The sequence below is a fragment of the Ochotona princeps genome, chromosome 11 (assembly GCF_030435755.1).
Source record: "Ochotona princeps isolate mOchPri1 chromosome 11, mOchPri1.hap1, whole genome shotgun sequence".
Classification (NCBI taxonomy): domain Eukaryota; kingdom Metazoa; phylum Chordata; class Mammalia; order Lagomorpha; family Ochotonidae; genus Ochotona; species Ochotona princeps.
This window is the reverse complement of record NC_080842.1, coordinates 48,760,660-48,772,721: the sequence shown is the minus strand read 5'-3', so window position 1 is coordinate 48,772,721 and position 12,062 is coordinate 48,760,660.

Below are 12,062 nucleotides of genomic sequence, written 5' to 3'. Positions count from 1 at the left end.
GTCTCTCCCAGGACGGGATGCTCACCAATGAATCCAACTATTCTCAGGCCCAGCTGTCCAGCCACAGCCCTTTTCTCGGGGTCAGCTTCCGTGTGTGCAAAACCAGTGGCAGTCGCCGTCTGGGGTGGTTGTGTCAGTTAAATCAACAGCCCTGGCGCACTGAGCAAACACACTCCCAGAAACAGACTCGTTTCATCCCTGCCAGTGATAAAGCTTCCATCCCACCCTTTCTGAGGCCATCAGACTGGAAAGGGCTGGAGCACACAGTGATTTTTGAATCGCATGGTCATCTTTTTCCTTCCTAGCAATTCCTTACGTTGCTATCTGCTCTTATAAAAGGAACTTGTAATGAGGGGACCAAAGGATTAATGAAAGCTACATGGCCTGGCATGGATCATGGATGAGTATCACAGGCCAAAAAAAAAAAAGAGTGAAGTGAATGAAGGCAGGCACAAAGGAGCAAATATGGTAGGATTCCATTTCAAGTTCAAGTACAGCCCAAAGCTAATCTGGAGTGATAGAAGTCAGAGTAATGACTGCCGTGGAGGCAGCCAGGGGCACTCTGAGAAACAGAAAATGTCCTGGACCTTGACCCTGGTGGCAGTTCCACAGGTGGGTACACATGGACAAGTGCATCAACACCAACACTTCAGAGGCAGACATTTTGCTACCTTCAAGTTATACCTCAAGGTATGTTCAAAGACATCTCTCCAAAGTGTGACTTCATCTTTTTCTCTGATTTCTTCTTCCAGCCTTTCACACTGACATGACTGAGAGATTTACTCACTGGCACTGCATAACTGTAGGAATGACTTGTGTATGGAATTTTCCAAATAAATGAATTTGCCCACTTGAGCAAGAAAACATTCTTGAACAACAAAAAATTATTTCTAGAATGGCTGGTACGCCCCCTCATTGTTTTCAACAGAGGTCGTGCAGAACACCTTTGTGGTGAGCCAAGATTACCCTCAGAAATTCACATGGTCAAGTTCACGTGAGACGAACAAAGGGAGACAGGTAGAAAACAAATCCAGTGTGTATCTTGCAGGCAGCAGTAGGGAGTCCAACTTGGAAAGTCTGTGCAGGTCACTTTGAAGAAATGCTGTTTACATCTAAGCCGTGAGAAGCTAGCCCAGAGACCTGAGCAAGTACTGACTGAATCAGCGGCCATTAGGCTGGCCAAGAGGAGACCAGTTTTGATTTGTCAGGCATCAAGAGACCAGGAAATATAAAGGGAAGATGTCTCAACCAAGAATAAACACTCACTTACAGAGGCCCTGTCTTACAAACACATTCAGACTAGACAGTGAAGGATTTCTGCTCTTCATGCAGCCAATGTGTATGTCTAGCTTCTTATTTTAACCTATAAATAACACAACCTGTCCCAAATGGCTCAAGACTGCGTGTGCAGTTACGACTCTGAGCTCTCACAGAGGTGACATTTCTAGCCCAGTCACCAGGCTCACTGAGAAAATCTGTGGCCTACCCACTCCCTCAAGGGAACTGTGATAGCTCTGTCTAGAAGGCGAAAGCAGGCCTGCCTCGGTGGGCGTTTGCTGCATGTTGCAAGAGGCCACTGGAAGTGGAACCCATTACTGTCCCCAGAGATTTTACCTTGGTGACATTCACCAAATTCAGAGGGACTTGTGGCCTCCAACACAGAAGCAGATAACAATCAAATTCATGGAGAGATGTTACTCATTCATCACATGCCTTATAAAGGCTGCCTGACATAACAGCATTATTATCATATCACATTTAATAGCAGTGCCGTCCAAAATGCCACAGACGGGGGCCAAGTTGCTCAGGGCTTACTTTTATGCATGATTTGGTCCGTCAACAAATGGCCATAAAACTGCAAGAAACTCTAATGAGAGGTGTCCACGCAGCCCTTGATGGTCCTAATGTCTTGCTCTGCACAGGTGTTGGAAACTTGACATTTAGAAAGCTCAAACAACACAGGACACACAGCATAGGAACATTCCAGACCCTTTGGAAACAAGCAGTGAAAAAAGTATCTAGAAATGATTTCTTCTAGACTTTGGATTAGTTTTCCCAGTGTTAAGAATTTCAGACTGCACATAGCCATCACCCCACTTTAGAAAGTGGCATTCACGTACAAGCTCTTTCACCAGTTTGGACCTGTTTCTGGGTTTCTGTGATATCACGGCAGGTCGAAAGCTTCACAGAGCTTAAGTAACAGGCAGGTAAATGCCAGTCCTTCACACTGCAGTTACTAAAGATCTCTGTTTCGAAATCTTAAATCAGAGGGAAGGAAAGGTTAATGCACTTGTCTGAAGTTACATAAACTTCCAAGGATCAAGGGAGTGAAATAACTTGCTACTAAACTCGGTTTCGAGCTTTGCATATAAAAAGATATCCCATCTGTCCTCTCTGAGTGAACTCCCCAACTGTTAGTTAGCTCTATTTGCCTAAACAAACAAAAGCCACAGAGGGGACAGCTTCCCCATGGCAGTTTCTTAGAATTTTGAAACAATCATCTCTTCTAACCATTTTAAAAGAACCAGGAATTTGTCAGGAGAAAAGCAGCCGTGACTTTCTACTTCCAGGGTCACTGCGCAAAAAAAAACGGACCCCAACCAGGTCATTTGTGACCCTTGAGCTCCCTGACATTAGTATCCTCTCCATGCCTGGGTCTCCTACCGCAGGACAAAGTGTACAGACCAAAGTCCCCATGCGCTATGGTGCATATTACAGTTCCCCCGAAACTACTGATTATAGCAATCATTCCCAGCTACTCTTTCTCTAGATTGTCCTATTTGCTGCTGGGGTTTCAGCCACTGAAAACAGTTATGGGTTCTCTGTGTCCAGTGGGTCATCAGGAGGCTCCGCAGAAGGTGTGTGGATAACAAGAATTAAAAGGTCAATGTATCTCAGGGTCAAAAAAAAAAAAAAAAAAAAATTTCAAAAGTCACGCACCATTTTCTAGAACACGCCTTTTCCTGAACTTCTGGAAGAAAACTCACATTACAAATGCTCGCACTCAATGAAGACTGAGTTTATCACACATGCTTATATTTCTTACAAATAAAATGAAATGCAAAGATGGGCATTCCCAAGGAGGAGTTATTCATTAGTTTGTTTCAAAACCGGTGACCAGCTGGTCTTAAGCTGCTGTATTCTACAAACACAGATTTGAAGATAAAGAGTGGTCCTGCAGGATGACCTTTAGTTTCTTGTTATCTGGCCTAAGTGAACAGAACTGGGCGAGGGTGGGGGCAGGGTAGATGAAGGGAGAGAAGGCTGAAAGAAAAAGTATTTTGAAGAAAGGCCAAGCACCATTTAGTACAGATGAGTCCCTCTCCAGGCATACCGAGGCTGAGACTTCAACGTTACACCTGCTTCCTAGAGACGCAGCACTAGGAACAGTTGGCTTGACCACCGTCAACACCTCCAGCACAGGCTGACACCACAGCCCTCCACCAAGACCAAAAGCCCCACCGCCCACCGACACTGAGGAAGGAGCACAGCTCCCCAGGGACCCGGAATCACAGAGCCCAAACAAGAGTTTCCAAAGAAATTCCTCCAGGCCCCTTCGCCATGCCCACCAACACAGTTAAAGAGGATTCTGATGGTTTGCGATCTGAAATGTGAGATATTCATAAATACAAACGCAAGAAACAAGTACCTGCCAAGCTCCTGGCGCGCTCCTTCCCCGGCTTGCTCTCTCCTCCCACACTCTGGCAACGGAATGCCCTTCAAAACCATGGCTCAGTGCTTTTGGTAAATGTTTTACGAGACGCTAAACAGCCTCGGGTCCCACCCAGAGCAAACACCATGGAGAGAACACAATATACTGGTGGCAAAGATATCGTGCGATGGATAATAACCTAAATGAACTGACAGACTCTGCTTCCACACTTCCTCTTCAAAGGGGAGGAAAAAAAATCCCCAAATTTGTGGGCGGTGGTGGCTGGGCTAGCAGGAAGAGTTTGTAGAAATAAACCTTGACACTAGAAGCCTTGGTGGTGCCTTTTTTTTTTTTTAAGGTGACAATATCATAAGCTCATTGTCCTAATCCCCAAGCAAGCCACCACTTGCTAAACTGAAAAAGTGTCAAAGGCAAGAGTTAACAAAGGGTAGAACTTACCGGCGAGTGTTCCGACACACCGGGGCGGATACATATTTCTCCGGAAAAAAACACCAACTCCAAGACATTTCTCAGAAACCATTTTCCACAACAACGAAATGCACTCCCCACTTCGCACAGACCTCCAGTTCTGTACACACCCACACACACACACACACCTACACACACACACACACACACACACCCCAACTCTGCTCTGAACCAGAAGTTTTGCATTCCGTTCAAGTTAACAATTACAACTGGAGGATAACAGACACTTGCTGGCACCAAACTGTGAGCATACTCAGAATGTCAGGTGCCTCTTGGTACCACCAGGGTGAACTAGCTAGAGCGGGTGCCCAGGAAGCCTCTGGCTGCCTGGTTCTAGCAGAGACCATGGATGGAGACGGTCACAGTGCCTTCCTGCTCTGGGCCCCCCCGGGGGACACTGAGCCATGAGAATTTTGTGGTTGTCTTCAAGAATTGCCAGGCTACTCCTTTACAGACCAAAGGCGACAAGGGCAGAAGCAAAAGCTGACTTTGCACTGGTGTGTCTCACACTACACACGTCAAGCAGATAAACCTATTCTCTTTTCCTCATACCATACCCTCCACCAGATACCCTTCCCAACTCCTGCCCCTTTTGAAGCTGTCTGTCGGGGTGGAAGGGAAACAGACCTCTGAATGGCGATGGTTTTTTTTGGCCTTTCAGTGACATGCTTGGAGCCGGTACCCTAATGCCTCCCAGGCTGGCTCCTAATCTACACCACGTGGCCAGGGAAGCCTTCTGCTCCTGCCCCAGCCCCACCCCGTTTGGAGGAGGCATCCCCCTGGGCCGTTGCAGCACTCCACTTACCTCACATGGGGGTCCCATGTTAGTCTCAGGCCCCTGGCGATCCAGCAACTGCACGCTGGCCCTGTGACTCAGGGCGAGCAACCTTCCTTCTCTTTGGTGTGATTCACTCATCTGTGCTGGGTGGGTATCACAAATGACCATTATCTGCCTGCTATGGGTGTGGAGACAGGGCCTGGCCAGGCTGTCATATCCTTTTGCTTTCACAATATTTCTCCTCATTTTGCCCTCCAATGTAACTGGCCAACTCCTCCAGGCCTCCTTCCACTTCTCTCTCTCTCTGCCCGCTTCCCATCTTCCCTGAGAGAGACAGACATGGAGGGGAGTCGCTTTGTTTCTTCTACTCTTTTCTGTAACAGGCCAAGCTGCCCACCGTGGGAAATCACAGAGGTGTTTTTTGGCAGATGCCACAGATCAGAGAACTGAAACAGATGGAGATTCACCATCAGGACCAAGGTCACAGAGCCACTGCTCAATGGCCGGGGACTGAGCAAGGCTGTCCTGACTGGCCCAGGGTTTCTGGCTGCCCAGCATTCCTGCTCTGTCCTGCTCCTCACCCTGACAAGCACTTGTTGGGGCCCACAAGCTCCCCACTTGGCCCAATCTGTAGTCCCTGCCCTTGTGGCCCATTGTCCTCCTCAGATCATCATTCCCCTCACCTCGTCTTCCTAGTTCTGTGCTAGCCAGCCTCTTATTCTAAACTGCAATCTTTCCTGGCCTTAATCACCTGCCTGCTGGTCCCATTATCTTTGTGCACCCTGCCTGCACGGAAGCCACCAGGAGCACTTCGCCAAAGGCACCACACTGACCTCCCATGCATCCCTCCCATGGCCACACACCCCTCCCGCCAGGAGACCCGGGTGTACTCAGCCATCTTTGGCACATCAGATCGGGATCTTCATGCAGCGACTTTGCTTTGCTTTTTGTATTGACATGAGAAAAGTGAACTATACAGAGCAAATGAGGGCCCTGATGTGGTTCCAACCCCTTCCCCCCACATGTGTGCTGGTTCATGTCCTGGCTGTTATGCAGCTCTCCACTTAAACAGTGGGAGGACAGCCCAAGGCCTTGAGCCTCTGCACCCAAGGGGGAGAACCAGAGCAGTTCTGGGTTCCTGGCTTTGGATTGGCTCAGTTGTGGCCATGGTGACCATTGGGGGGGTGCACCAGAGGACAGAAAGTGTGTGTGTGTGTGTGTGTGTGTCTCCCTCTCACTTGCTCTCTGTAAACCCTTCAGGTAAAATCAATTAAGTGAGCATTGCTTATTAGGTGTCTACAATTATGAAGGAGCTGTTTGGGGGGGTGGTGATGGGGCTGCTCTTAGTTACTTGACTCAGACAGAGCTGCCACCTAAGCACAGAGAAGCCCCAGAGCAGCTCCCGAAGCGACCCTCACTCTGTTCTAGAAGTCCCAAGCTCAGCCACAGACCCCCGCAGGCCACCTCACTTTGGGAACCTGTCTGCTCCCTCAAGCAGGATCCACCTGTGGTTTTGTCCTGCCCGGCCAGGCTCAGAGCCTGTCTGGCCCAGTTCTAGGTTGGCTCACCTGCCCTGCCCACACCTTCCTCACACCTTCCTCCCACCTTCCCCTCCTGCCACCCCCTGAGACCCTGCCGAAGACAAGCTCTGTTCACTGTCCGGGTTCTCACTGGACTACAATGCTGTGAAGTGCCCCCACTTCAGGTAAGCTTTCCCTTTTCTCTTTTCTGAGCCCACAAACTTGAAAACTGCCTTTATGCTGCAGCGGCTGTGATGGACCTGTGTTCTAAACAGGTCCTTTATTTAGTCAGAGGCTAAATGCTGCATCACTAACAAAAGGCTATGCCACATTAAGTGCATTATAACAACCTGCCCCTCTTCTAGTCACATGGTGCTCAGTGGTGGAGTCTTGCTCTGTTGTCTTTGCTATTCCTGTGTGCAGGCACACCCCGTCAGTGGAAGGTTCCACGGCACAGCACTCTGATAGGCCAGAATATTTGACCTTTAGGGATCGCTGCATTTGAAACCCCAGGCCTATTCCTAAGCACCTGTAAGCTTCACAGGATCACTTCTAGCCTGAATATCTGTTTGGTTGTTTTTAAAGCAGAGACAAAATGCTAAAGCCTTCCATGTGCTGGTCCATTCCCCAAATGGCTGGGCCAGGCCTTAGGTCAGGAGCACCTGGAACTCCACCCAGGTTTCCCATATGGGTGGCTGGAGCCCAAACGCTTAGGCTGTGTCAAATGCCTTTTCAGATGTAGGAGTGGGAAGCTGGATTAGAATTGGAGAAGCCAGGACTCAAATCAGCACTCAAATCAGCCAGGACTCAAATTAGTGGCCAGTAAGATGCTTTCAGAGTCTCCAAGGAGTCTGGAACTGTCTTGGACACTAGGGAGCAGAGGAAAAAGAAAGGTGGGAATTTAATCTGCAGTTCCCAAGTTGCTGGAATCTCCTGAAAGTCTTACGAGGAGTTCCAGAGCAACATGATCGTGCCTCTTCAACCATTCAGCCTCAACCCGGACTCCAAGGATGGGCCTAGTGGCTCCTGGCATTCTTCCAGGATACCAGACAAAGGAGAGGCAGCAACATCAAGGAGCATATGTTAAATCTACCCTGTCCAGAGAGGTCTTTGCCTGGGGGATAAAATCCTCCAAGCCAGTAGTTCTCAAAGTGAGGGTCCTGGAACCACAGGAGTCTAAGATTATTCCTCATTCTAATATATTTTTGCCTTTACACTGTGCTAACATATGCACTGATGATTAAAGGGCGATGGTCAGTAACACTGCTGGCACGGTAAAAAGTAGTGCCACCCAAGTGTACCAACAGCCGCTCAAATCCTAATTTTATTTCTAGAGAGCCAGTTATCCTCAAGATTGAATTTAATGAAGCAATCATATTTTAGTTTTAGAAGCTGATGCTGTGGTGCTGTGGGTGAAGTAGCCGCTTGTGATGCCATGATCCCCTAGGGGCACTTGTTCAAGTCCAGGCTGCTCCACTTCTAATCCTGTCCCCTGCTATTATGTCTGAATGGCCCACGTGCTGGGCCCCTTGTACCCACATATGGGAGACTTGGCAGAAGCTGTGACTCTGAATTGGCCCAGCTCCAGCCGCTGCAGCCATTTGGAGAGTGAAACGGAAGATGCAAGCTATCTCCCTCTCCTCTGTGTAAGCCCTGCCTTTCAAATCAATCTCAAAGTTTCTTTCTTTGAATTGTTAAAATCTAGGCTCTGAAGAGTGTTTTTTCAACATTCCGTGTGACAGCAGACAGACAAAAGCACCCTACCGTGCACCAATTACTGTTGGTTGTCTCCATGAAAAATCACTCAGGTTCCTCACCCACTTCCATCACACAACAGCCCTTTTTACATAAGCAAACTATGGTTATTCTGAGTAGACATTTGGCACACATTTTTCCAGAAAATTTAAAAAAAAAACTCACTGACAGCTTTTGTTTGTAATGATAAAGCTCAAGGTTTTAAGAAAAGTTAAAATTTGGGGAGACCTGCATTTAACACCATCAACTTGGCTATTTGTTAATAATTCAGTTTTTTTTTTCCTGCTGAGATCAGTCATGATAGCAACAAATGTGATTTTAAAATATTGCGTAACAAAATGCGTTTATAGTTGGAAGATCTTCTCAACTCAGCAAGCCAGTGTTTTCCAAATCACCAATGTATGTTGCAAAATCATGCATGGTTATGAGCACCATTCAAAGTACAAAATGGGCCAGCGGACTTTAGGACCCTAAGGCAGGAAACAGTTATTGCTATGGCTTCAGCTGCACAGTGCAAGTCACTTTTAGGAGGCTATCTGTTGCAGGGCTGGGATTACCACTGCGGAATGCTCAGAATGATCTGACAAGGTTACTAAAGTATTCCTCCCGCCTCTATCTAAATGAAGTGTTTCTTCCAAACACGTCACTGAAAACACAGCTCAACAACAGAAGCAGAAGCAAATATGGCTGACTTTTTTCAAGCCTGTTATTAAAGAGATTTGCAAAAATAAAATAAACAGTAGAGTCTTCTAATTACTTTTTAGGAAGACAATTTTTTTTTCACAGAAATGTTATTTTATGTTAGCCTAAAAGCTATTATTATCTTTCAAGGAATTAACAGCTATTTTTGTATTCTTAATTTTAATTTCCAGTACAGTAAATAGCAACAGAGGAAAACTCGATAAACAAAAGCACTTGGGGTTCCTCAAGAATTTTAAGGGAGTACAAATAGGTTTGCCACAACTGACAAATAAAAATGCAGGGTGCACAGTTCAATCTGAATTTCATGCAACAAATGGTATTTGACTTAAGTATGTTCTGCACAATACTTCCTGTCTGAAGTTTATGTGTACTTTGATGCTGTTTTCCACCTATCTGTGATGAAGTGCGCAGCCCTCACTGAACCAGGCACCTCACTTATGCTAAAACACCAAAGTCACCATTATTAAACACCTGCTGTCTACCAGCCACAGTGCTAAACTCTTGATGTAGGCAATCTGCTATGTGGCCACTACCGCCACGCTCCCTTTCCTGGCACAAATGAAGATACACAACCCCGAAGCAGTCGAGTGAAGCCAAATCTGGAACTCACCTGCTCAGCCTTCAAAATCTCAGCTTACAGCTATTCCACTGAACTCAGAATGCTGGCTTTTCTGCATCTCCACCCTCAGTGAACCAGTCTGTACTGTTCATTTTCACTCTCAAGGCTGTGTGTTTTGCTATCTAATGGTGAAAGCCCAGGTCAACAGTAACGTGTGTTGTGGAACTCTATCCAGAGGAGTCCTCAGCATATGAGCTCAGAGCAGACTTTCCTTATGTCTGACAGCCCCTTCTGGGGCTGGGAATTCTAGAATGGAGCAACGGAACACAGGCACTCAGCTAGTCGTCCTCAGTGTAAGTTCAAAATGTTGCCAGAGTCTGCACCAGAAGTAGTAGTTCCTTGAGTTGCCAATTGCTGTTAAGTTAATGTAGAAAATGTTAAACACAAGGGGGAGATAAATACTCGTCTTTCACGAGGGAGGTTTTTTTTTAAAAAAAACAAAAGGAAGATTTGCCTTTCATGGGCTTCTGTTTGATCAGTATGGATTTCTAGTCAAGAAAATTTTTATTCTAACTAGTGTACACGGAAACCCAGAGTAGGTAACAGACTTCTGAAAATAAATCTAGAGTGATAAAATACTAACATTAACCTAAAGAGGATGGGACAAGGAGAAGAGGAAAAAAGCTAAAACTGGAGTGCCACAGAAATGAGAACAGGTGCATCTGAGAGCAAAGCCCTGTTGAAAAACTAAATAGCAAGTTTAAGTAAAAGGTAAACCTGGGCAGATATGTGGGGCTCTGGACAACAGGCATCAGAAAGGAAAGTGAAAAAGACTATCAGGGAGGCACTCACTGGGCCACAGGGCCCACCTGGCACAGCTGTTAGATCTGAGTTAGATACCAGCCCTGCCCCATCCTGGCCCTGATGGCTGTGGCTTCCGTCCCCAAGTCCAGCCTGCGATCTGCCCACTACATCAAGATTCCTCCAGTGCTGACAAGTGTGGCAGCAAGGGGGTGAAAAGAAACAGGATCAGATGAGATGCAGGCCTAAGCTCCCTCCTGAGAAGGCCTTACATAATCAAGGATGCTCATAGTGCTCCTGTTGCCCTTCATTGGGCCCTTGTGAATGCTGAGCGTCAAGGCCTCAGCCCGAAACCGTGGCTCAGCAAACTCCCAGAGTATCCATGCTACACCCCTCCAGCCCAACTGGTGTGTCCTGACATGGAGATTTTCTACGGATCTGCAGCCCAGGCGTTAAGGCACCATCTTCACAATTTCATAAAATGATTTGCCTTAGCAAGTGTTGGGTGAAAAGATTCTGCTGTCAGCCCCACTCCGAAGTTCATGGAAAGTGGTGGAGGCTGGCACTGCGGTGCAGCATGTTAAGCTGCTGCTTAACTCACCAGTGTCTCACACTGGGAGGATGGATAGCACGGATGGGACACCAGGGGGTTCAAGTCCCAGCTGCTCTGCTTCCTGTCCAGCTTCCTGCTAATATAGGTGGGAAGGCAAAGGAAGAGAGCCCAGGTACTTGGATCGCTGTCACCAAGTGGCAGGCCTGAATGGAGTCTCTGGCTCTTGGCTTTGGCCTCGTCCTGACCTGCCTGTTGTTGCCATCTGGGGAACGAATGAACAAGTGGATGGAAGATCACTCTGTCTCTCCCCTTGTCACTGCCTTTCAGTAAAGTAAGAGGGAAGAGAGATCTTAAACAAGAGCGATGCCACTCGTACATGAAAGTCCATTAACAAGCAGTTGACAAATATTTTTTAACCAAGAGTCCGAGGGGGAATATTTTAAGCTTATGGGCCAGTTTTTGTTACATATTTTATTTTTACAACTAATTAAAAACAGAGAAATCTGAGGAGGTGTGGCATGACAGGCTAAGCCTCCGTTTGGGAGGCCCAGAATCCAGATCAGCATGCCTACGGTCAAGTCCTGCCCAATCCTGCCTCCTACTAATGCTTACCCTTGGAGATGGCAGCAGATGGTGCATGTACCTGGGTCCTTGCTACCCACATGGCAGACCTGAGTGGAGTTTCTGACTTTGGCCTCGCCCAGCCTTCACTACCATGGCAACTTAAGACAATGAACCAGATGGAAAATTCTCTCTCCTTGCATGTCAATAGGCTAAATGGATAATATTTTTGAGGATTTATTTTATTTTTTATTGCAAAGTCAGATATACAGAGAGGAGGAGAGACAGAGAGGAAGGTCTTCGGTCCGATGATTCACTGATCCGAAGCCAGGAGCCAGGAACTTCCTCAGGTCTCCCACATGGGAGGCTTTGGGGCGCCCTTGACTGTTTTCCCAGGCCACAAGCAGGGAGCTGGATGGGAAGCGGGTTGCCGGGATTAGAACCAGTATCCACATGGGATCCCGGCACATTCAAGGTGAGGATTCTAGTCGCTAGGCCACATCGCCGAGCCCATGGATAATTTTTCTTTTTAATTTATTTTTAATGGAAAGGCAGAATTACAGAGGGGAGAAACATAGATCTTCCATCTGCTGGTTCACTTCCCAGTAGCTGTAATGGCCAGAGCTGATCTGAAGTCAGAAGCCAGGAGCTTCTTCCAGGTCTCCCACATAGGTACAGGGGCCCAAGGCTTT